At 42.2% G+C, this 25,984-nt stretch overlaps 1 long non-coding RNA gene across 1 annotated transcript; it reads left to right on the top strand.

Annotated features, from left to right (window-relative positions):
• LOC144323917 (uncharacterized) lies at window positions 1-24,075 on the top strand. Its single transcript, XR_013389263.1, has 3 exons — window positions 1-168; window positions 21,050-21,154; window positions 22,961-24,075. It is a non-coding gene; the product is annotated as an uncharacterized LOC144323917 (long non-coding RNA).
• The last annotated feature ends 1,909 nt before the right edge of the window (window positions 24,076-25,984 follow it).

Genomic DNA, 25,984 nt, shown 5'->3' on the forward strand with positions numbered 1-25,984 from the left:
CTCCAGTAACAATGATGTCTCATGCACAGTAAACCCTGAAGGTTCGGGGAGGCATTCTGTGGCCACACTGGAAAGAACCATGGGAGTGTTTGCACTGAGTGACCCGACAGGAGATGGAAGAGTCTGGTTTTCCTCTCCATACTGCACCAGGCAGATCCTTGGGATGAGGTAAGGGGTAAGGTGGTTGATGCCAGCAGGTGGTCTCGTAGGTGCAAAATGTCAAAGCAGTTGACTAACCTCTTCCCTCACTGGGTGGCCTCCAAGGAAAATGCTCCTGACCCTAAAAGGCCCTGCTGCCCTGCACCAAACCTAAGTGACTTAAATTGAATACTGAGAAAAAGAAGAGAAAAGTGAACAGGATTTAGATAACTGTGGTTAGAAAAATTGCTTCAGGATCATTGGGTCTGAGTATTTAGAAGACTCAGAGGACTCCGGAGCGGTGGACATGAACACGCATACCTCTACAACACCCAATCCCCAAGTTTTCATTTGTTTTCTGGGAACCAATAATGTTTGAAGAGAGGTCATCCTCTCTGAGGCTGGGGAGCACAAAAGTCTTGAGGGTCCCAGTTAGACAACACAAACAGGGAAATGAAAGAAGATCAAATAATCATTAGATGATCATTTCTAGCAAAGTGTAATTCTAAGACAACAAGAGGCAAGGCGATGAATACTTTACTGAAGGAGTCTTCACAGGGACCCCACTAGGTACCCCAGCCCCACAGTAGGACTAAGGTACCACCACAAGGCTGACCCAGAGTGTACAGCAGTGGAACTAGCTGAGTATATATGATATATATATATATATATATATATATATATATATATATATATATATATGCTGGCAAGGGCCTGCCCTGGCTTAAGGAGCAGCCCTCTTCAGCTCCAACAACTGCAGGAATGCTTCAAGCAAGTCCATGGTGCCAGAGCTCCTGTTGTTTCCAGAGCCACTCAATCTATAACTTTATGTAAAATCTCATATTGCAAAACACTTTAAAAATACTATTATTGAGACTAAAAACACGTCTACTTGCTGGACTCTGTCCACAGACCTCTGCTTTACAATTTCTGACCTATAAAAATAATCTACAGAAAAAGAAGAACAAAACTAGAGGCACCACACTGATTTCAAACTGTATTACAGAGCTGTAGCAATCAAAACAGTGTGGTATCAGCATACAAAGAGATGCATAGATCCATGCAACAAAATAGAAAACCCAGAAACAAACCCATTCATATATTATCAATTAATTTGCAGCAAAGCAGGCAAGAATATACAATGGGGAAAAGACATTTTCTTCAATAAATGGTGTTGGAAAAACTGCAAATCCGCATACAAGAGAATGAAACTGGACCACTATCTATGCTATGCACAAAAATTAACTCCAAGTGGACTAAAGACCTGAATCCAAGACCTGGAACCACACAACTAGAAGAAAACATAAGTAGCAAACTCCTTGACATCAGTCTAGGTGATAAGTTTTTTTATTCTGACACTAAAAGCAAAGGCAACAAAAGCAAAAATAAACGGGACTACATCAAACTGAAAAGCTTCTGCACAGTAAAGGAAACCATCAACAAAATGGAAAGGCAACCTATGGAATGGGAGGAAATATTTTGCAAAGCATATATCTGATAAGGAATTAATATCTAAAATACATAAAGAACTCGTACAAGTCAATAATGGAAAACAATCCAATTAAAAAATGAGACCTAAATAGATATTTTTCCAAAGGAAACATATAAATGGGGACACGTGGGTGGCTCAGTGGTTGGGCAGCTGCTTCGGCTCAGGTTGTGATCCCGGGATCCAGGATCAAGTCCCACATCGGGCTCCTGTGAAGAGCCTGCTTCTCCCTCTGCCTATGTCTCTGCCTCTCTCTCTCTCTGTCTCTCATGAATAAATAATCTTAAAAAAAAAAAAAGGAAACATAAATGGCCAACAGGTACATTAAAAAAATGCTCAACATCACTTATCATCAGGGAAATGCAAATCAAAACCACAAGGAGATGTCACTTCACACCTATTCAAATGCCTGTTATCAAAAAGACAAGAAATAAGCATTGGCCAGCATGGAGAGAAAGGAGAACCCTCGTGCCCGTTGGTGGGAATGCAAACTGGTGCAACCACTCTGGAAAATAGTATAGAAGTTCCTCAAAAAGCTAAAAATACAACTACCCTATGATCCTGCAGTTCCACTTCTGAGGATATAACAAAGGAAATGAAAACATTCACTCAAAAACACATATGAATCAGTATGTTCACTGCAGCATTGTGTACAATAGCCAAGATACAGAAATAACCTAAGTGTCCATTAATAGATGAATAGATAAAGAAAATGTATGTGTATATATATATTTATATTATATTTATAATATAATCTATATTATATATTAATATGTAAACACATCTGCTGTATTTATTATATTATATAATTATTATATAATATATATGATCATGTTATGTATACATATATTTATTATATAAATTATAACATAATATGAGTTATATATTTATAAATTATACATAAATATAAATATATAAAATTACATATATGTTATATAAATTATAATATAATATATTCATGTATTTATTTTAAAATTATGTATAGATATATACATTATACATTTGTGTATATCGCATATTCTTTATCAAATCATATATTACATATAATAATGTAATGTATATTTATATATTTATATATGATAAAAGATTATTTTATGTATATTTATATATTTATATATTTATATATAATAAAATATTATTACACCATTAAAAAGAATGAAATCTTGCCATTTGCAACAACATGGATGGAACTTGGGGTCACTACACTAAGTGAAATAAGTTAGCCAGAGAAAGGTAAATATCATATGATCTCACTTATACTTAAAATCTAAAAATAAGCAAAAGAAAAACCAACAGTAACCCAAACTCATAGATACAGAGAACAGATGGTGTCTGCCAGAGGCTGGGAGATGGTGGATGAAATGGATGAAAGGAGATAACAAGGTATAAAATACCTTTCAGTTGTAAAATAAATAAGCCATAGGGATGAAACACATATGTGAAAGTTATTAAGAGAGTAGATCTTAAAAGTTCTTTTTATAAGAAAAAAATATCTGTAAGCATGGTGACGGATGTTAACTGGACACATTGTGGTGATCATTTTGCAAGACACAAATATCAAATTACTATGCTGTACGTCTGACACTAGTGTAATGTTGGATGTCAATTATACCTCAATTTAAAAAAAAGCTATAACTTTATAAGACAACATATACATCCAAGAAATGACACTCAAATGATTCGATTATAGCCTTTTTGGAAATGGAAAATCACTTAGAGATCAAATCAATCCAATTTTTGGATGAGAAACACAGACCCTAGGGAATGGAGAGAGCACCATTCTAGTTCTAGCAAGAACTAGAGACTCCGTCTTCTGTCCAGTGTTCCTTCCTCCTCAGAAACTACCCAGCCAGGCACCTCCACCCAAGACCTGAGAGCCTTTCCTCTTCTCTTCTCAAAGCCAGCTGGTGGCTAAGTCCTTCATTCTATCCCTCATACTCTTTATTATATCTTCATTATGAAGGCAAGGAGGGATTGCACTGACTGATGAGAGAATAAGGAAGTTGGCCAGGGAGGATGTGGACACCACTTCTGGCCTGTGGGACCAGCTCTTGGGCCACATGATGCCCTTTCTGGTAATGCTGTTAGACTGTGTGTTTGATCCCTGCCCGTACACTCCAATTGGGCTCCATTTCTCCTACAAAAGCCCTTGAACTACCTGGCTGAAAGTGATCTCCCCAACCTCTAAGCACTCCAGATGTTTTGCAAACCAGTCACTTGGCACTTTCTGCCCAACTCAGTCATTACCAGCTGGGGTTCAGTCTTGGAATCAGGCAGGAGCTCAGACACTCCCAATGCTTAGGCTTCACCCCCATCCCATTTACTCAGAATCTCCAGCACCCAGGTTGTTCTAATGTGCAGCCAAGTTTGAAAATCTCTGACCTTTCTTCTATTTAGAGCCTTGATTTTTTTTTTTTTTTTACATTTCTGTTTTTTAAATATATATAGATTCAATCCCAGGCATTTTGGGTTTATGTTTGATGTTTATTTCAAGCTTCTTCTTCTTTTTTTTTTAAAGATTCTATTTACTTATTTGAGAGAGAAATAGCAAGAGCAAGCATGAGCAAGGCAGAGAGGGAAAAGTAGACTCGCCACTGAGCAGGGAGTCTGATGTGGGGCTTGATCCCAGGACCCGAGCCAAAAGTAGACGCTTAGCCAGCTGATCCACCCAGGCACCCCTGTCCAAGCCTCTTGAGAGAAAGGGTTAGATTGTTCATTTTCAGTCTTCTTTCTAATACCTGCAGTTAAGGCTGTGTATTTTCATTGAAACACTGCTTTAGCTGAAACTTGTAGGTTTTGATATGTCGTATTTTCATTATGAGTCAGTTCAAAGTATCTCTAATTTCCTTTCTGGTCGTTTTTCAACATATTTAGCGCCTTTAAAGTTGACATTTCCTAGGTTTTATTGTGCCCATAGGTTATTTAGAAACGTGTTTCCCAACATACAAATATGTGTAGATCTTTCAGTTATCTTTCTTTTCTAATTTAATTCCACTGTGGTCAGAGAACATATTGTGTATGATTTCAGTCTTTTGAAATTCGTGGAGGATTCCTGCATGACTCATAGAATATGGTCTACATTGGTACATGTTCCTTGTGTCCATGAAGAAATATGTAGTCTGCTCAATCTTCTGTGCATTGCTATATATCAAGATCAAATAGATGAAGTCATTTTTTTCTATTGTTAGTCTTTTACATCCTTTACTGATTTCTTGTTTGCTTATAACAGTCCCTGAGAGATGTGTGTTAAAGTCTCCAGCTATAATTACGTTTCTCTATTTCTCCTTTCAATTGTCACCTTTTCTTTATATATTTTCATTCTATATAGTTTTGTACTTAAAATGTGTCTTTTATCATCAACATATAATAATGCTTTTAATACAATCTGATATTTGTGTCTTTTAAGTATTAGTCCATTGATAGTGAATGAAATTACTGATATATTTAGTTTTAAATCTATCATCTTGTTAATTTTTTCTACTTGTTCCCTCTCTTCTTTACTTTTCCCTTATTGTTTTACTTATTAATCAAGCATTTTTATTATTCTACTTTAATCTATCAGCCTATTACTTATACATTCTTTTGTTATTATTTTAGTGATAATCCATGAGATTAAAAATACATCCTTGGGATCCCTGGGTGGCTCAGCAGTTGAGTTGTCTGCCTTTGGCTCAGGGCCTGATCCCAAAGTTCCAGGATCAAGTCCCACATCAGATCCCTGCAGGAGCCTGCTTCTCCCTCTGCTTATGTCTCTGCTGCCTTTCTCTCTGTGTCTCTCATGAACAATAATAATAAAAAAAATCCTTGACTTAGTGCAGCCTATCTTAATTTAGTACTTTTACCACTTTCTGAACGGTGCATGGAATTTTTTTTTTTTTTTTTTTTTTTTTTAGTGCATGGAACTTAAAACAGTTTAACTTCATTTACACTGCTCCTGTTTTGTTTTGTTTTGTTTTAATTTGGTGCTACTGTTTTCATTCATACATACTAACTATATTTTATTTTATTTTTTAAAGATTTATTTCCTTCTTTTAGAGAGAGTGGAGGAAAGAGCAGAGGGAGAGAGAGAATCTTCAAGCAGACTCTCCAGAAAGCGAGTGCAGAGCACATTGGGGGCTCAATCCCAGGGCCCCGAGACCATGACCTGAACTGAAATCAAGAGTCTGACACTCAGCTGACTGACCCACTCAGATGTCCCATTATATATGTTAACTATATTTTAAACCCCATAATCCATTATTAATTATTATCTACCTTCATATTTACCCTTTGGGGTGTTCTTCATTTCTTTCTATGTGTCTGTACTTCCATCTGAGATCATTTTCCTTCTTTTTGAACAGTTACTCTCTTTAGTACTTTTTAAATAAGAATTTCTGTTTGTCTGAAAGCATCCTGTAAGTTCTTTCAACACTATGCAGATGTCATTCCATTGTTCTCTGACTATTAGACAATCAGTCATCAGTCTTACTGTTGTTGCGTTGAAGACAATCCATCTTTTTATTCTGCTTGCTATTAAAATGTTCTCATCTGTCACTTTCAATTCTTTGGCTGTGATGTGACTCAGTATGGGTATCTTTAAATTTATCTGCTGACATTATCTAACACTTTGAACCTACGGTTTGATGTCTTTTATTAATTGTGTAGACCTTATTTTTAAAAACATTACTTTCAAAAATATTACTCCCACTCTTTTTCTCTTTCTCTGTCCTCTTTTCCCGGGAACCCAATTCATACATTAGACCTTTATAGTATGTGTTCTGCTTTTGTGTCCATTTTGTTACTTTCTACCTTTTTTTCCATTCTGTACTTTAATCTGGATATTTGTATTGTCCTTTCTTTAGTCTACCAATCCTTTCTTCTGCTAAGTCTAATCTTACACTAAAATCATTCATTTAACTATTAATTTACCTGGAGTATTTTTTCATATGAATTATCATTTTTTTATGAATAATCATTTGAGATCTATGGAAATGATATACACACAACACATTGGTAAAATTGTCTTTCCACTGTCTCCTTGAGGATGTCAATCATAGTTATATTTAAATCTCTGTCTGCTTACTAATATCTAAGTAACTCATGAGACTTTTCATTTTGATAATTTTTCTTAGTTTCAGTTACTTGATCTTAATTTTAGTATGGCTTGTGGTTTATTTCAAGTTCTGGACATGGCCTATCAAAGACTGGAAGATGTTTTCCTGTAGGTTGCATTAATGTTCCATCTGGCAGGCAGGAGGCATGCCCACTGATCATCATGATCCTATCATGGGCTAACTTTATGCTATTAGGTCTGTTAGGTCTGTTTAAACTTCACCCTTTCTTCTGTGACATAGCCTTTATCCCTAAGACTGGGCCCTTCTGGGAGCTCAATCAATATTCTATACTATTGAGCAATGCCTCCCCTCTTTCATGGGTCTTAAACTCTGGTCTCTCTCTCCCCCATACCTTATGGCTGCTGAAATCTCTGGTCGTCTCTTTATACACCAAGCTGCAACTTTCTGCTGGTTTTCTGCTTGTTTCTTAGGTTAGCCTGATGCATGCTCACCTTAAGAGTGGGCAGATGTTTCCAGGGAAAATGTATGTAGAATTTTCAGTTCATTTCTCTACAGGTCCTTTCTTTATGCAATTTTGCCTCTCAAGCAGCCACTTCTGTAGACCTGAAATCCAGCTCTGTCTCCTCAACCCAGTGGGACACTCACTGAATGCTGTGACCCTGTCCATGCAGAGAGCTAGCAGATGCTGTCAGGACAGAGCTGGACAACTGCAAAACTCTCCCCCATGTGCTCCATTCTCTCAGGGACTGCCCCACCTCTCTAGTCCTACCTGCACTGGTTGCATTCCAAAGCCTTCAAAGAGTTTCTATTTTTTCCAGCCTTTATTCTTTCAGCAAGAGACTTAGTCCAATATCAGCTATACTATTATGGCTGGAAGTGGTATTCTCTCTCTCATCCCAAACCTCCCTAACACTTCTATTTATATAGATATTTGTTATCGGTGATATTTGTTGCCTCCTTCTGCGGCACTTTAGCTGCGTATTCACAAAGAGAGAAAAGATGCGATCTCTTTTTTTTTTTTTAAGGTTATTTTTTAAGATTTTATTTATTTATTCATGAGAGTACAGAAAGAGAGAGAGAGAGGCAGAGACACAGGCAGAGGGAGAAACAGGCTCCATGCAGGGAGCCCAACGTGGGACTTGATCCCAGGTCTCCAGGATCACACCCTGGGCTGAAGGTGGCACTAAACCGCTGAGCCACCTGGGCTGCCCAATGAGATCTCTTCTTATCAATGATCTCTGATGTTCTTAAATGGACAATTATTTAATTTAAGGAAATCCTCAACAACTGCATAGCCACAATTTGCATCCCAAGAATTACAAATATCTGTAATATTATATAATATATATGTATATAATATATAGAATATCTGTATCAGTGTGTAATGCTACGTTCACCAGCGATGGTAGACTAGGATGGTCCAGGACTACTTCTGATACAAAAAAGGCTGGAAAAAACATAGGAAAATGTATCCGGAGTCAGTAGAGAGCTGCCCAGACGGTGAGGGCTTAAAACAACAAAACTCAGGGGCTGCAGGTAGAGAGGAAGGAAGCCACAGGGCGAGCCTGATGTTCTGAGCCACTTTGCCCTTCAAGCACATGCTGATTCCAAAGTGAATGGACAGGACTCAGTAGCCAGTCTTTGTTGATCATCAGTGGAAAAAATCAAAGAAACTTTAAGTACCAGACTCTGGGACCCAAACTCATGCCTCATGACTCATGTCATCAGAAATCCAGAGCCCAGAGGATTTATCCTCTAATTCACTAAAAAAATATCTGGGGTTAGAAGAGGGAGCCTGCCTGCGCCTCGCCTAGCAATCCCCAGTAAGGAGCAGCTCAGTCAGAGACAAATGAGCTGTCTATACCGCCAAGGGACTCTGAGGATGAGCTTTTTACTGGGACTAAGCATGGCATTGCAGCAGTATATATACTACCTGTTATTTACTGTGTGCCCACTACCAATCTGGTGCTGGGTGAAGCGTGTTAGAGCCACACTTCTCCAAGGGAAGGCCCCAGATCAGCTTCACCAGCATCACCGGGAAGCTGGCTAGACATGCAGAATCTCAGGTTTCACCTAGTGGGTCAGAATCTGCTTTCTTGAAAGACTCCCCAAGTGATTTGTGTATAAGTTAAAGTTTGAGAAATGGTGGCCAAGACTCGTTTCAATCCTCATGACTCTGTGAGGGAGATGCTATTCTTATCTTCGTTTAATAGAAGTGAAAACAGCTTCTCATGTGTTTCTTTTTGGCAGAACTATCCACCTACCTGTGGCTAGCTACAGGGGAGCCAGATCTTGCACCCAGGTCTATCTGACATCTGAGTGACACACATAACCATGACTTCACACTTCCTACTGGCTCCTTCTACTCTCAATGTCTGGTGAAGTCTGACATCATAGAGGTCCATCATCCTTCAATTGTTATTAACATTGTTGTTAAAGTTTCCTTGCATCTATATTTTTTTTCAAATTTTTATTTACATTCTAGTTAGTTAACACAGAGTGTAGTATTGGTTTATGGAGTAGAATTTACTGATTCATCACTTACATATAATACCCAGTGTTCAGCACAAGTGCCCTTTTTAATACCCATCACCGATTTAGCCTATCCCCTACCCACTTCCCTGTCAACTATCAGTTTTTTTCTCTATCAGTAAGAGTCTCTTATGGTTTGCCTCCTTCTCTTTTTTTTTCCTTCCCATATGTTCATTTGTTTTGTTTCTTAAATTCCACATGTGAGTGAAATTGTATGGTATTTGTCTTTCTCTGGCTGACTTATTTCACTCAGCATAATACCCTCTCTATCCACGTCCTTATATCTATATTTCAATTGTGCTATGGGCTGAATTGTTCCCCCCCACAACCCGGATTCATATGTTGAACTCCTGACTTTAGTCGCAGTACCCCAGAATATGATTGTATTTGTAGATAAGGTCTTTCAAGAGGTCATTAAAGTTAAATGGGGTCATTAGGTGGGCCCATGATCCAATATGACTAGAATCTGTATAAAAAGAAGTTAGGTGTTATGGACTGAATGTTTTGGATGCCTGGATGGCTCAGTGGTTGATCACTGCTTTTGGTGTGATCCTGGAGTCCCAGGATTGAGTCTCACATCAGGCTCCCTGCATGGAGCCTGCTTCTCTCTCTGCCTATGTCTCTGCCTCTCTCTGTGTGTCTCTCATGAATAAATAAATAAAATCTTTAAAAACAAACAAAGAAACAATATGATATGTTTTTACCTGATTGAGCTTCTAGGCTTTGCTTATCTAGACTTAAGATGAAATGACACACCTGCACCTGTGTCAGGATAGGCAGGAAGGAAATGTGACTATGGAGAGTGGGGCCTCTGGGACTACTCAGGGTTTAAAACTAACCTTTAAATAATAGATCACCTGTTTTAGGTATAGTATGTGTTTTAAAAAGAAGGCCTGTTCCATTATCTCAGGAATTTTACAATAGCTGAAGCAGCTAAAAGTTAAATGGCTTAATTTAAACAATTTTAATTTTTAAATTTTTTGAAAGATTTTATTTATTTATTTATTCATGAGAAACACAGAGAGAGAGGCAGAGACATAGGCAGAGGGAGAAGCAGACTCCTTGCAGGGAGCCTGATGTGGGACTCAATCCCGGGACTCTAGGATCGCATCCTTTTTTTTTTTTTTTTTTTTTTAGGATCGCATCCTGAGCAGAAGGCAGATGCCCAAACACTGAGCCACACAGGTATCCCTAATTTAAACTATTTTAAAACCTAATTAATGGTAACAAAGTAAGTGTGGATTTGATGCAGAAAGAACTGGCTCGGGCAGCCCTGGTGGCTCAGCAGTTTGGCGCCTGCCTTCGGCCCAGGGTGTGATTGTGGAGACCCTAGATCAAGTCCGGCATGGGGCTCCCTACGTGGAGCCTGCTTCTCCCTCCACCTGTGTCTCTGCCTCTCTGTGTGTCTCTCATGAATAAACAAATAAAATTTTAAAAGAACTGGCTCTGTAGACCAATTTGACGTAAATGACCAGTGCCGATTCTTTAAGCCCCATTGGCATCACATTCAGTATTCTTAGATACAGTCACATAAATTTCTTGAGACAAATGCCTGTGTTGTCTTCTGACTCCGAGCTACTACACTCAAGTTCAGAGGCAAAACTGGAGCACGAACCTTAGAGATCTAGGGTAAGGCAGGAGTTTGTTTGGTTCCCAAGATGAACATTGTACCCTTTCAGCTTCACTCATCACTCAAGGCAAACCAGCAGAACAAAACTCAGCTCCATTGTGCTGTCTGGGTCACCTCCTGGGTTACTTTACCTCTTTGAGCCCCACTTCCCACAGTGACAGTGCCGGGGATATGATAGAGAGCACTCACTATTGGTTAACACTCTGTTTTTAGGAAGCTGGGAGGAACAAGAGGTAGACAGGAAGGTGTTGGCTCCTGTAAGTACACATGTCCTGTAAATGCCCTCCCTTCTGTGTGTGCCCTGCAATTCCTCACAGTATAGCTAAGGAGTAGCTTCCCCTCAATTAGGCATTCTGGATGCAGTGCTATTAACGATCCTCCCTGGAGGTGTGCCTTGAACAAGAGAGGGAGAGGATTTCATCTCCAAGCCACTGCTGAGAGAGGGCACCCACTCAATCTTGGGAAGTGACAACTGATAATTCAAAATCCATCAAAATTCATCAAAATCTTCCTGGTGTTGGGGTTACTGTGAAGTTTCTCCTAAGCCACCTCTGATCCAGGTGTGTGAATCACTAGATAAGCCACCATTGTGTCTTTTTTTTTTTTTTAATTTCGTCTTCCTAATTGTTTTTATTTCTTCATTCTATTTTCATCTATCATTTAAGTTTTGTTTCCAGTTTTGTTATTTATAAAACACGTTCCTAAGGTTCAGTGACTTGAACTAGAAAAGTCCTTCAAAATCCAGATAAAATGATCACCTCATTTTTAAGCACATCCTAACTTGTGCCTCTGTTAAAAGACAAAAGTGGGGAGTAACTGCAGCCCTGTGTGTTGCTGAGGTGAGTGTAAAATGGTCAGCCTCAATGGAAAACAATATGGTGGGTCCTCAAAACAAGTTAAACATAAAATTACCACATTATTCAGCAATTCCACTTTAGGTATATGCCCCCAAAGAATCAAAAGCAGAGATTCAAATAGATATGTGTACACCCATGTTGATAGCAGCATTATTCGCAACAGCCAAAGATGGAAGCAATGCAAATCTCCATCTGCAGATGCATGGAGCAACATAATGGCCTATAATTATTCAGTCCTAAAAAGAAAGGATATTTTTACACAAGTTGCAGCATGGATGAACTTTGAAGACATCACGCTTGGTGAATAAGCCAGTCATAAAAGCACAAACTTTTTTAAAAGATTTTATTTATTTATTCATGAGAGACACACAGAGAGAGGCAGAGACATAGGCAGAGGGAGAAGCAGGCTCCCCGCGGGAAGCCCGATGTGGAACTCGATCCCAGGACCCTGGGATCACGACCTGAGCCAAAGGCCGACAGACGCTCAACCACTGAGCCACCCAGGTGTCCCTAAAGGACAAATATTTGATATGATTCCACTTATATGAGGCACCTAAAGTTGTCAAGTTTGTAAAAGCAGAAGGTAGAATGGGGGTTGCTGGGGCTGAGGGGAGAAGAGGAATGGAGAGTTGTTGTTTAAAGGGTACAGACTTTCAGTTTTGTAAGATGAACAAGTTCTGGAGAAGGATGGTGGTGATGGCTGCATGACACCACGAGTATACTTACTACACTGATTGTACGCTTGGAAAGGTAAGTTTTATGTTATGTATATTTTACCATAATTTGGAAAAGGCACAAATTGGAAGCAGATTGGGGGGGGGGTGTTTAATTGATGAGATGCTGATTCAGTTGGTACCCAGATGTTGTGTGGCCCTCATAGATGAGGGCAGGTACCATGGATGGATCTACTGGGAAGTCCATATTCTTCTGAATGCTCTTCACATCAAGCAAGCAAAGCAAAAAAGGCAATAGATTTTTTTCTTGCAGTATCTTAAAAATAGAGAAGAGAATCTAGGTCGATGTTCTTGATAGCTCTATTTATTTTCCATCTCAAAGAATTCCTTCCTGTTCTGGGAAAAACTAATGAATGTTTTGCACACGTTTCCATGTTTTCTGAGCGGGAGGAATGTGATTGATGATGGCCAGAATGGAAACTGCCAAGTTCTTAGAAAAGGTATGTCTTTAAACTAAACCTCCCTCCACCCCACCCAAAGTCCTTTTCCAAAGATGTAACTAAATTTAACCATCCAGAAATCATCAAGAGCATCATATTTGTAGCTTGGCAGTTCTTTCACACCCTGCCCCATGTCATGATTTCTGTGTTCACACCCCTCAGTGACAGAAAACATTGACTATGACTCAACTTCATCATGTTCTTTTCATAAAAATTAAAATCTCCGGACCACTTCAATGAACTTGGAAGTAAGAGTTTCCATGCCAGGACTTCGGAAAAAAGTATTTGGTGACCAAATATTTTTGTGCGGTTTTGTGGTTCGAATTTTACTCACAAGCCCTAAGAGCTATTTTCATCTCATTTTATTGATGCAAGTGTGAATACTGGATGGTGGAACAGACACTGAGTACAAGCTGCTTCTGAACCATGGAAATGCCCTCGAGCTGCTTGGCCAAAACGCAAAGTGAACAAGATTTGGGAATCATCTCCTTTCTGTTGAGTTTGGAAGTTGAGATGTCAAAGGAGCTTCTAATGTGAGGTAAAGCAGAGAGTCAGCGTGGAGAATGGCCAGTTCCAGTCTGGGAAGAGCTCAGGCAGGGACCTTGAGAAGATATTAATGGGCCCTCTGGTTTCATGCTGGTTGCACTGCCCATGAGACTGGGCAAGGTCAAGTGGGAGGAAGGGAGGCAGCCTACACAGACAAGAATGTTGGACAAGAGCTGTTATTCCCCTCGCCAGTATAGACACTTGTGAACTCAGATTCTTTTGCTTTCATTAATGTGGCCTGTTAAAGCACCCCACATGACAGATTAGTTCACTGAAATGACCACCTTTAATACTGGGGCCTGGGGACAGTCACCAAAGGGAAAGGGCAGAAAGGCAGAAGAAACATTAAGAAACTGGGTTGCAGTCTCTTGCTATTTATGACTGTGGGACTATTAACAAGTTACCGGACTTTGCCAAAGCCAAGTTTCTTGATCCATAAAATGGGGGCTGCCTAACTCAAGAGCTCTTTATAGGATGGACTGGAATAAGGTAGGTACGCACAGTAGAGCAGCTGGTGTGTGGCAAGGTGTGTGCTCCTTATTATGTCCAGGCATTCTTTCTGTTGCCGGGGCCGTGGGCAAACCATCTGTTAGTCAGTGAGCTGGCATTCACGGAGCACCTGTTGTGCACTGAGCACCCTGGGAGGTGCTGAGAGGTCTATCCCTGCAAGGCAAGTGGTCTTGGACTCTACAGGCCAAAGAAAGAAGACATATTTCAAAAGTGTGCCATGATGAGTTACATCAGCATTCAGAGAGGACTTTGGGCTACATCTTGAAGCACAGCTGGATTTTGGGGGGAGCTTCTGAGCAGGTGCATAAGTCCCCCCAGTCCACCAAACCTGCTCCTTCCTGGCCTCATGCCTACATTCCACCTCCAGATATGTCAGAGCAGCTTTGACATCAGGACAAATAGGGTCATCTTTAGGGTGAAGATCTGTGATTAGGAGGTGAGGACAGTGAGGCCAGAGAACAATTGCTTCTTGGCTTGATATTGGGCTGCTCCCAGGATATAACCATGGTAGCAAACTTAGTCCAGTGGTTAATTTGTTGCCAAAGGAATGATACTCAAAAAATGTGATCTTGTTCCTTTCATTCCTTAAGTTTTGCTTGCTCTGTATGTCTATGAATTCAAGTTAAGTAAAAACTTGTACCCAAATAGGTGGCTTACTTTCTTCTTATGCCTAGCTTCCGATGCGGTACATGTCCTGGAGTGTCCAGTTTTACATTTGGTGGAACTCCTGCCCCAAAGCAAAGCATGTGTGTTGATGGACCTGGTCCAGACTCCAGAGGAGCACAGATAGGAAGACTAGGGGCTGGGCACTCGATGGACTGAGCCAGTCAGGGGCCAGGCAGGAAGAAGACAGCACCCCAAAGGAGAGTAATGTGTAGTGAATTTAATAAAGGGACCACTTTTAGAAGGATGTCCGAAAGAGACAGTGAGGGTCCTCAGGGTCAGCAACAAGGGAAAGCGCTGACCACCCCAGGACTTGAGGGCACGAGGGAAGAAGTGATCGCCAGATTCCAGAGAGAGCCGAGAGTGGCAGAGGCAGCCACCTGGCAGGAGCTGTAGCTTTCCATAAAGAAATACAGAATGAACAACAGCAACCTGGCAAGGGGAGGGAAATAAACACCACAATTTCACTCTCTCTGATGTCCTGCCAGGGTTCCCCATTGGCCAAACCCAACTGGCAGCCAGGTTTGTGGAGTCCATTGATTCAGTCCACGATGGTCAGCCTCCTGGATACAGACCAGGCCGGGGACCAGGGGTGGCAGGGGTCTGGAGGGGGAAAGGGAAAACATTCAGCACAGTAAGCTTCTATACATTCTTTGTTGCAGGAACATGATGCAACTCCTATTAAAAACTTACCTCAAGTAATATTTATTATGGAATAGAATTCAGTATATAAATGGGCCCATCTTTACTTCCAGTAAAGAACAAATAATGAGATGTTCTTGAAATTCTTTCATTATTCCTGTTGACATCCATGAAAATGTATATAATGATAATGCATACCTATTCTTTAAGTTTTTTATCATATAAATAGCAAATATTCTGAAGGAAATAAAAAAATTATGACAAAAATTAAATTACCTGCAACCGTACCATCCAAGGATGACATTTTAAAGATCCTCCTGCAAATCCATTCAGTCTCTTTTCTGAGCACACGTAACAAGGGTTTTCATACAACAACTATCAGATTGTGTTCTGTGTCCATTTTTATCTCCAGCTTTTTCAGCTTAATGTAACCGAAGAACATATTCGCGTGTGGCTGGCCACATGGCTCCTATCTTCAGGGTATATCATAATTTACTTAGACATTTAATTTACTTAGACATTTTCTATTATTGGATATTATTAAATGTTCAATTTAAGCTCTTTCCCATTTTTTTGCTGTTGTAGTTACACCACAAAGATAGTACATGCCACTTTGAAAAAGATGACTCTGGCTTCTTGTGCTTGCTACCCACACCTTCCCAAGTAGACAAAGGCACAGGTTTTAAACCCATCTTCAAAGTACACAAAGCAAACCGGCATTTGCCCTCCTTCATGGATGGCGGCTACGTTATTCTCGCATATAGATTAAAGCGGGTGTCCTACCGAGCTCTCCTAGAACCTCTGTGTTCAGAGGTCTCTGGACACACAGCAGGAGAGGTGACACTGAAGGCCCGCATCCCCCTGGAGGCTCTGAGGGGCAGCAGGGAGTGTCACGGGCTCCCCATCACCCAGCAGGACAAATAAGCAGATGGGGACGCTCTGCAGAGCAGCAGATGAGCAGGTCATCGACCTGGAAGATCAAGCTCTGCCTTTCTACTCACCGCTGTGCTTGACCTTCACTGTCTCTCTTAAAGCAGCGCTGCTGAGACAGGGCCGATTCTTTCTTTCTTTTTCTTTCTTTCTTCCTTCCTTTCTTCCTTTATTCTTTCTTTCTTTCTTTTTAAATATTTTGTTTATTTATTTATTCATGAGAGACACAGAGAGAGAGAGGCAGAGACACAGGCAGAGGGAGAAGCAGGCTCCCTGCAGGGAACCTGATGCGGGACTTGATCCCAGGACCCCGGGAGCACGACCTGAGCCAAAGGCAGATGCTCAACTGCTGAGCCACTCAGGTGCCACCAATTTTTGCCCACAATTACCAATGACCATGGCCACCCCCCCCAAACCCGACGTGTAGGGCACCTTTGGAATGATCCCGCAGATGACCCCTCCAGCCACTGCTCATCAGTCTCCCTGCTTCTGTTGATGGAGATTGTTCTCTTGGCAAAGTTTTAGAAACAATTTATGTTTGCTGGGGGGAGAGGAAGAGAACCAGAACCAAAATAGAACCATTAGCACAAAAATTTTTTCCTACCGTGTGTTGTCTGACTTCGGGTTATCTGGAATCCATCTGCTCCCAAAAGAATTGTAAAAATGTTAGGAGGGCAGGGGGGTGGGAGTTCAGTTGGAGAAGTTTTGCAAATCTGATCTGAGGTGAGAGAACCTGCCCGGCTGCCGTATGACAGAGGGCAGAAAACAGCAAAGGGACACTTTAATGCTCAGTCCTGTGGGGAGTTCAGAAAGCACGTCCCAGGTGAGCTCCGGGGGTCACATGAAATCCTCCACCCAACATCATGTGGCCCCTTGGGCGAGTCTCAGGGATTCACAATCAGATAAGCCTGGGCCCGGCATTCTGGGCCTGAGGGTCTGGTTGGCCTATAGTCTCCACCACTCCGTAAACGAAGACATGCTACTCCATGTCAGAGATGCCACAGAAAGTTATGTCCAGTGTTCAAAAGGGGCCCAAAGGAGGGGGCAAGAGGTCATGTCCACCAGGAGATGGGCTAAGCCCTCCCCTGCAGATGAGTCACCATCCCAAGCTTGGAAGGATAGTGAGAAGGGTGATGACTGTTAAAAGTGTTTGCTGGGCACTTCCAGGTGCCGTCACTGTGCTCACCGCAGCCAGGGTCCAGTTAGGAGGCCAGCTAGGGGTGTGGGGGCACAGGCTGAAGGACGCAGTCCTCCTGAGCTCACACCAGGGTAAGGTTGGCACCTGAGGGGGAGCACCCCCTTTCACTGCCGTTCAGCGTGGCCCCCCTGGTCCTCCCAACACTGCATTCAGACCTCACTGATCACCTCCCAGCTAGCTTAGAAAGCAGCTCTGTGGGCACCCGGGTGGCTCAGTGGTTGAGTGTCTGCCTTTGGCTCAGGTCATGATCCCGGGGTCCTGGAGTAGAGTCCCTCGGCCTATGTCTCTGCCTCTCTCTCTGTGTGTCTCTCATGAATAAATGTTTAAAAATCTTTTAAAAAGAGAGAAAGAAAAAAAAGGAAAGCAGATCCTCCATTCCCACTTGTCTATGAGAGAAATCTGTAAGGGTGGGTTAGTGCTCACAGCAAGCAGAGCTGGTACCGGCACCTGAGTCCTCTCCCTGCAGAACTGGGCTGCTGACAACACCTTCACCAGACAGTCGTGGGGTATTGGGGTGTCTTCCGGGCATGAAGAGAACATTCAAGGCCTGATGGGGAGACAGCAGCTCCCACCCAGAGGCAGTAAACCTTTGGCTCAGAGCTTAAATCCAGCCTGCAGATGGCTTTGCTTTTGCTTATGGAGCATTTTTGCAAAATTTGGGCCACTGTTTAAAAATGAGTGACTTCCACAACACTCTGGAAGTCGAGATTCCCTCGACCTGTGAGAAGAGCTAGCAGCACTGGGCCCGTGTATCTGCAAGGAGGAGCCAGAAGGGAGGAGAGGCTGCCGGGCCTGCTGCCCTGCACCTCCAGCACCCCTTGCCCAGGTCTGTGCCTTCCTCGAGGCAGTGACAGAGTTGTCCTGGGTACTGCATCTAAACGGTGTGGGTGCACTTCTGACCGGGTAGAGGATACAGGCCTGAGGTCGAGGGCCAGAGGTTTTTGAAAGTGTCTTCCTTCTACAGTTTCCTGCTCGGCAACATGAGAGGACATGGGACAGTCTGCACACTGCGCGCTGGTCACAGAGAGCATCTAACCCAAACCCGGGAACCTAGAACCATCTGTGGAGGCAACCAAGAACCATCTGAAGATTTTTTGTAAAATATTTTATTTTTATTTATTTGAGAGAGAGAGAGAGAACAAGCAGGAGGGCCAGACACAGACGGAGAGAATCTCAAGCAGACTCCCCACTGAGTGCAGAGCTCCATGTGGGGCTCGATCTCAAGATCCTGAAATCATGACCTGAGTTGAAACTCAAAAGTTGGACGCCCAACCAACCCAACCACCAGGCGCCACTTTCTGAGAGTTTTAAACAAAGGAATGACAGACTCTGAAGGAAGCCCTATAGGATGCATAGGGTTCCTGGACCACCTTTCCGTCGTTCAGCATCTGTCTCTCTTCCACTGTGTTCCACGCTGCACCTCTGGAGTCCTGCAGAGTGCCCCAGCACAGTGGGGCGGCAGTGAGATGCCTCCTCTCCTTGTTCTCCAGCTTCCCTCTCCTTGTCCTCAGCTGATCACCCTACCCTGACTCTCATTTCAGTGAGAAAGAGAAGCCATTGAGAGGGAGCCACCACACCTTCCCACCACTGGCCTCTTGAGCCTCGCTGCTAGAAAGCAGCCCTGCTCTAATGCTAGCCAGCCCCTGGGGTGGTGGCCTCAGCCCCTCTGCTCTGCTCCAGGACTTCACCCTGCTTTCTCCTCCTCCTCCCTGGAATCATCCTGTCTTTCCTCTCCACTGGCTCTGCTCACCAGCATGCTTAAATATAAAAATAAGTAAACTAATCAAAAAGTCCCCTTTTCCATTTTTTTGCTCCCCTTGATGGTAGAACTCCTCAGGGGGCTTGACTCTACCCATTTTGTCACTTCCTTACCTGCAAGTTTGACTAGACCGTCATCAGTACATTTCTACTGGGCTTTGTCAAGGTCACAATGCCTTCAATTTTGCTATATTACACGTCTTGTCTTCTCTCCCCTCTCTGTAGCATTGGACACCTGATCCATCCCTCCCCTGGAAATTCTTCCTTTGCTAGGCTTTAAGGGCACCATGCTTTCCTGGGGGGTTTGGTCTCTCTAATTAAGCTTTGAGGTCCATGGAGATGGAGAGTGATCTGGGCCATTTCCTCCTTTCTCCTGAGCATTCATATGTGTGCCTGGCACTCAAGAAAGGTTTACTGAAAGATGGAATGAGTAAATGGGTCATCCTTCCTGCAGTGCCCCACAGAGCACAGAAGCCATGCAGGTGAACACTTAATGAGGGCAATCATTTCCTAAGGCGGCTGTAATAAATATCCATACATTTACTTAAAAGGACAGAAGAGAATTCTCTCCAATTTTTGAAATCAGTCCAACATCAAGATGCCAGCAGATCCACACTTCCTTCCAAGGCTCTCAGGGAGAAACTTACCTTGGCTTCTTCTAGCATTTGGTGGCTCCTGGCCATCCTTGGCTTGGGAATGCACAAGTCCAATCTTTGCCTCCACTGCCCTTTCCCATGGGTCCTTCTGTGTCTCTCCTTCCTCTTATTAAGATACCATTGGATTTGGAGTTGTCCCTAAATCCAGGATCTCAGAATCCTTAGCTAATTACACGTGTGAAGACCTTGTTTCCAAACAAAGCTGCATTCTGAGGTTCCTGGTAGACATGAATGAGGAGCTGGGGTAGACACTATTCAATAACTGTACATCTCCCTTGAAATTTAAATTGTTTGAGTACCCACAACAGCTAAGAGATTCATCTACTGGGGCCCATAGAGTTTGTAGTCCTTCAGGTGTCTCTTAGAAAGATAATGTTCCTAAAGTGGTGGAACTGACAGCCGAATGCGATTTTTTCTTTTCTTTTCTTTTCTTTTCTTTTCTTTTCTTTTCTTTTCTTTTCTTTTCTTTTCTTTTCTTTTTTTTTTAAAAGATTTTATTTATTTATTCTTGAAAGAAGAGAGAGAGAGAGATAGAGAGAGGCAGGACACAGGTGAGGGAGAAGCAGGCTCCCTGTGGGGAGACCGATGTGGGATTCCATCCCAGGACCCTGGGATCATGACCTGAGGCAAAGGCAAACGCAACCACTGAGCCACCCAGGTGCCCCAGAATGCTATTTTTAATCTTTAAACACAAACATGTGAAAATGTATCCTCCTTTATTTTCTTATATGTGATTTTAAATTTTGACCTTGAGTTCCCCTTCTACCCAATGGAGAAAATGTAGGCAATCATGTCCAGGTAAATTCAGGTCTTTTCCTCAGTACTTCAGGTTGGAATACTCTGGGTTAGAACTCCCAAGTGCAGCACCATCCTTCCCACGTCTACTCTCCTCCAGAGTCCTAGTGGGCTCTGCCAAATGGTCTCTGGGGTCTTGTCTTCACTCCTGAGATATCCCTCAGGACTCAGTGCGAAGGGCCCCTGAGCACAGATCTGCTGATCTATTGTCACTCTGCCCCATGTGGTGACTTACCAAGGACTCCGCACCAGCATCTAACTTCCTTGTCTACTCTCCTCTCTGGTCCTTCCTTCACTTCCCTTAGATCTGGGGAATGGAGGGCCCTGTGTGGATAGGAGACAGGCTAGTTTTGCCTGACTGCTCTGTGCACAGATTTTCCTTTCTCAAACATGGATGGAAATAATTTTGGATTGGTTTAGTTTGGTTTGGTTATCATTTTTTAACTGAAAATCAAGAATTGTCTTTCTTTGATTTAGGCTTCCAGCACGCCTGCTTTTCTGAGATGGTGACTCATGTTTGGCAATCTGTTTATGTGAGGCAAAGGCCCTGGGGCACAAGTGAGGAAGTTCACTAAAGCAAAGGTGAGGACCTGTCTTAGGGCCAGGACATCCCCTTACATTATGCCATCCATACATGAAGAGATGATTGCCTATGAGACTACACCCAAATATTCTCCATTCATAGCACCTTCAGAGTCCCAGAAATCATTCCATGGTGGCTCTAGACCAAAGAAATACCAAAGAAATACAAAAATTTCTTAAATAATTCGGTTAAAAAACTTGATAAGTATTCATGCCCTAACAACATAGTAGGCAGTTGCAAAAAAAAAAAAAAAAAAAAGGAACACAAAAAACAAAAACAAATAAAACCAACCTACACTGAGCAACTTTTCAAACATTGGAATCAGATTGGACACCATCTGTTATGCACTGGGTCCCCAAAATACATGTATTAAAACCTTACCCGTCCTCCCCCCTCCCCCCACCCCATCCCGGGCACCGGGGTGGCTCAGTCAGGTAAATATCTGCCCTTGGCTCAGGTCATGATCTCGGAGTCCTGGGGTCAAGCCCCTCATCTGGTTCCCTGCTCAGTAGGGAGTCTGCTTCTCCTTCTCCTCCCCCTGCTCATGCTTGTTTTCTCTCTCTCTCTGTCTCACACACACACACACACACACACACACACACACCAAAAAAAACCAAACCAAAAAACCTACCCCCCAATTCGTCTATATTTGGAGGCAGGACATTCAAAGAGGTAGAATCAAATGAGGTCATATGAGTAAGGTCCTAATTCACTAGGACTGGGGTCCTTATAATAACAAGAAAAGACACCAGGGATGTGTATACACAGAATAAAGGTCATGGGAGGACATAGAGAGGAGACAGTGTCAGAGAAGAAAAACCTTTCCTCTACCCTGTTTTGTTGAGTGATTGAGGCCTGCAAATTAAATGAGCAAAAAACAGATTAACAGGGGAAAAAGCTATGCAGTTTTTATCATAATTTACATTCAGAGAAAGGTTTATAGAAAAGAAATAAAACTCAAAAAAGTAGTTTGGAGCTTATATGCCGTCTTAATAAAGGAAGGGGCATTTTGGCTTTAAGGGTGATAAATAGTGGGGCAGTAACTAGGAAATATATGAAGGAGCTAATGGGTTATGGTAACAAGATCTGTTTATGGAGACTCATGTTGACTCCCTATCTGTGGTGTCAAGAGGGCCCTTCCCTCCTAGTGGGCACGGGGTGCCCTTTCACAGAGAGACATGTAGGCCCTGCTTTGGGGAATAAAGGAGGGCAGACAGCTCTTCCTGCATCTGCTCCTTCTCAATTGCCCTCATCTTAAAATAGTCCATGAGCCGAAGTGGCGTATTTATTTATTTTTTTTATGATAGTCACACAGAGAGAGAGAGAGAGAGAGAGAGGCAGAGACATAGGCAGAGGGAGAAGCAGGCTCCATGCACCGGGAGCCCGACGTGGGATTTGATCCCAGGTCTCCAGGATCGCGCCCTGGGCCAAAGGCAGGTGCCAAACGACTGCACCACCCAGGGATCCCCGAAGTGGTGTATTTTGGGGTGACATATCCTGATCCCCTTCAACTGTCATCTGCAAGCCAAGGGGAGAGGCCTCCGGAGAAGTCAATTTTGCTGACCGTCTTAATAAAGGAAGACTCACACACACACACACACACACACACACCAAAAAAAACCAAACCAAAAAACCTACCCCCCAATTCGTCTATATTTGGAGGTCAGACTTTCAGCTTCCAGAATGGTGAAAAGATAGACTTCTGCTGGTTAAACCACCCAGACTATGGTATCGTATTATAGTAGCCTTTGCAAACTAATACACCATCATTCACTTTCCTTTCTTTTAATTTTATTTTATTACAGACACTTTGACAAAGAACAGGACTCCATCTGGCACCAAGACTATACATGTCCTTGAGCTAACTGTCCGCATCGGCTGGGCCAGATGTCAAGCGTGCTTTCTTCCCCAGGAAAGGCTGAAAGAGCCCAAGGGCTCTGTGAGGCTGCTTTGGCACACATGGGCAAGTCATCCAGAGTTGGAGAACTATTACTTCAGATCAGAAAACGTCAGTCTTTCTCCTTCAAGAGGCACAAGTGTAGCGGCCTAGGTTGCCCACTCTGTTCTTTTGATTGACAATTTTTCATCTACATAGTATTATAAAACTTTAGAGGTTCAGTATTTTATAGCAACCTATAGGCCAAACACAGATGTACCAATTCGAAATAGTGAAAAGAGAATGTAAATGATCCCCCAAAGAGAAGTAAGACTTCTTACTTCGCTGAAAAGTTGAGCAGTGAAGGGCAGACCGAGGTGGAAGGTGGCATGTGGTATTTATTTTCCTCTGCTTACCTCATGGAAAACCAGGAGGAAATGAGGAAATGTAATGAAATAAGGACTTGAAGCTTAAGTACATTGCTGAAGTTATAAAAGTAGAATGGATACTTATTTAAAAATAACTATTTTTAAAATGGAGGAGGGCAGGAAACGTGGGGGAAATGTTACAGAGCTGGATTCCTTATCCACGCTCTGGAGAGTGAACAGATACAGGCTAAATCCAATAAATCACCAAACAGAGGAATAAACATGTGCTTTCTCATTGTTTTAGAAGAACAACAAACAGGTAAACACGTCTCTCCCTGGGGAGGGCTGCTGTGTCTGTACCTGGGTTTCAAGTGAAAGCAAGATGCCTTATCTTTTTCTTTAATCAGCATTCTATTTTATCGGAGTTTTAAAAATGATTTGCCCTTATTGCTTTCATAATTAAAGTTTTGTTTTCTAAGAAGAAAATGTTCACCAAATGTCATGTGGAAAGAACAGTGTTTAAAACAATATAGTTGCCTTTGAACAGAATGGGTTTGAACTCACAGGCTCCACTTAAACACAGATTTTTTTTTTCCAATAAATGTAGTACAGCACTGTAAATGCATTTTCTCTTCCTTATGATTTTCTTTAAAATTTTTCTTTCCTCTAGCCTACTTTATTGTAAGAATACAATGTGCAATACATATAACATCCAAAATATGTGCTAATTGACTATGTTATCAGTAAGGTTTCTGGTCACCAGTAGGCTGTTATTAGGTAAGTTTTAGGAGTCAAAGTTCTTTTTTTTTTTATTTTAAAAGGTTTTATTTATTTATTTGACAGAGAGAGAGAGAGAGAGAGAGAGAACAAGCAGAAGGAGCAACAGAGGAGAAGCAGAATCCATGCTGTGCAGGGACCCCCGAAGGGGCTTGATCCCAGGACCCCAGGACCATGACCTGAGCCGAAGGCAAACAGTTAGCCAATAGAGCTACTCAGGCGCCCCTAGGAATCAAAAGTTATATATGAATTTCTTACTGCATTGGGGCATCTGCACCCCTAATGCCCTGTGTTGTTTAGCAGTCAACTGTACTGTATAGTATGACTCCAGGATACTTCATATATCTAATTATAATATATGTTACAAAAATATTTGAAAGAAATAAACCACACTGCTAATAATGGCTACATCTGGATGGGAGAACATTGGTATGTAAAATCAGAAAAATACCACTTTTATAATCAGAAAAAAGTTTTTATCTTAAGCACTGGTACCAAAATTTTTCTCAGGGAGAGAAATTTTCAGTATACGAGATTTTTAAATTAGGTTTTTCATTTTAATTCCAATGTAGTTAACATACAGTGTTATATTAGTTTCAGATATACAATTTAGTGATTCAGCAATTCTGTACATTACTATGCTCATCATGACCAGTGCTCCGCTTGATGCTCATCCCCTATTTCACCCCCCACTCCAACCTCTGCTCTAGTGACCATCAGTGTTCTCTAGGGTTTTTGGATGGGAGTAATGGGTGATAACAGCCAAGGCACGGATATCTGCCAACACTCAGGTAGTGGTGAGAAATCGCTCTAGACCCCCTCTCAAGCTGCAGAGCCAGCTCATGCTTGAAGACCATGCCCTGGTCACAGAGACAAGTCAAAGCTCTGAATAACAACTTACCCATAAGCTGCTTTTCTATCAATTTCCTAGATAATATGGTCCCCACAGTGGGGCCCTGTATCTCTGTAAGAGTATGAAACCACCCCTGACTAGAAGGATGGGTGTCATGGAAGGTCTCCATGAGTGATAGGACAGAAATCAAGGTGTTTAGATTGATATTCAGAATATATGTGTAACTGTGGCAGGTGGGATGGAAGGTGTTGATTATAGTTCACAAGAAAATCTCTAGTTCAAGACTCTTGTGTCCAAGGAGTCTCCAGAGGACCCTAAAAATTCTCATGCCATGAGGGTGGAGTAGGCTAGGAGACACTGGTGGATAGACATGCATGGTTTGATCAACTGGGCAAAATTAAAGCTGTGTGTGCAAGAAACACTGCCGGCAAGGTGCCCAAGTAGCTGTGGGCTGTGTTGGAGGCAGCTAACTTTCTGTCCCCATTTTTGTGTCCCTTTGGAAGCTTCTCAGATTGAATTCATCGCTGAGTTTACAGCCTTTAAGAGCTTCCAGGGATTGCAAACTCATATGCCTCCAGCAGCCAGGCAGATGCATGAATATGCAAAGCAGACTGCTTATGGCAAGCCCCTGAGTTGGGCAGATAGAATTACAGAAACCGTGTGCATCAGGACTCAGCCTTCTAGCTGCAGATAGGCAGCTTTGGAGAAGAATCCAAGGCCAGTCTGATCAACTCAGATCATGAAGTCACTGGAGAATCATGCCAGGACTGGAGGCATTGGCTCCAGCAATGCTGGTCAAGATTTCCAGACAAAACTTAAGGCCGCATACTAGCTCCACCAAATCAGATTACATCCACCAGCCTTTTGCTCAATTGTTTGCTCAATTCTTTTCCCCTTTTCCCCTCCCTCTTACATTTTTCCTTTCAGTTTAAGCAAAACAGACCTTGAGTTTCTT

The sequence above is a fragment of the Canis aureus genome, chromosome 11, assembly GCF_053574225.1.
Source record: "Canis aureus isolate CA01 chromosome 11, VMU_Caureus_v.1.0, whole genome shotgun sequence".
NCBI lineage: Eukaryota > Metazoa > Chordata > Mammalia > Carnivora > Canidae > Canis > Canis aureus.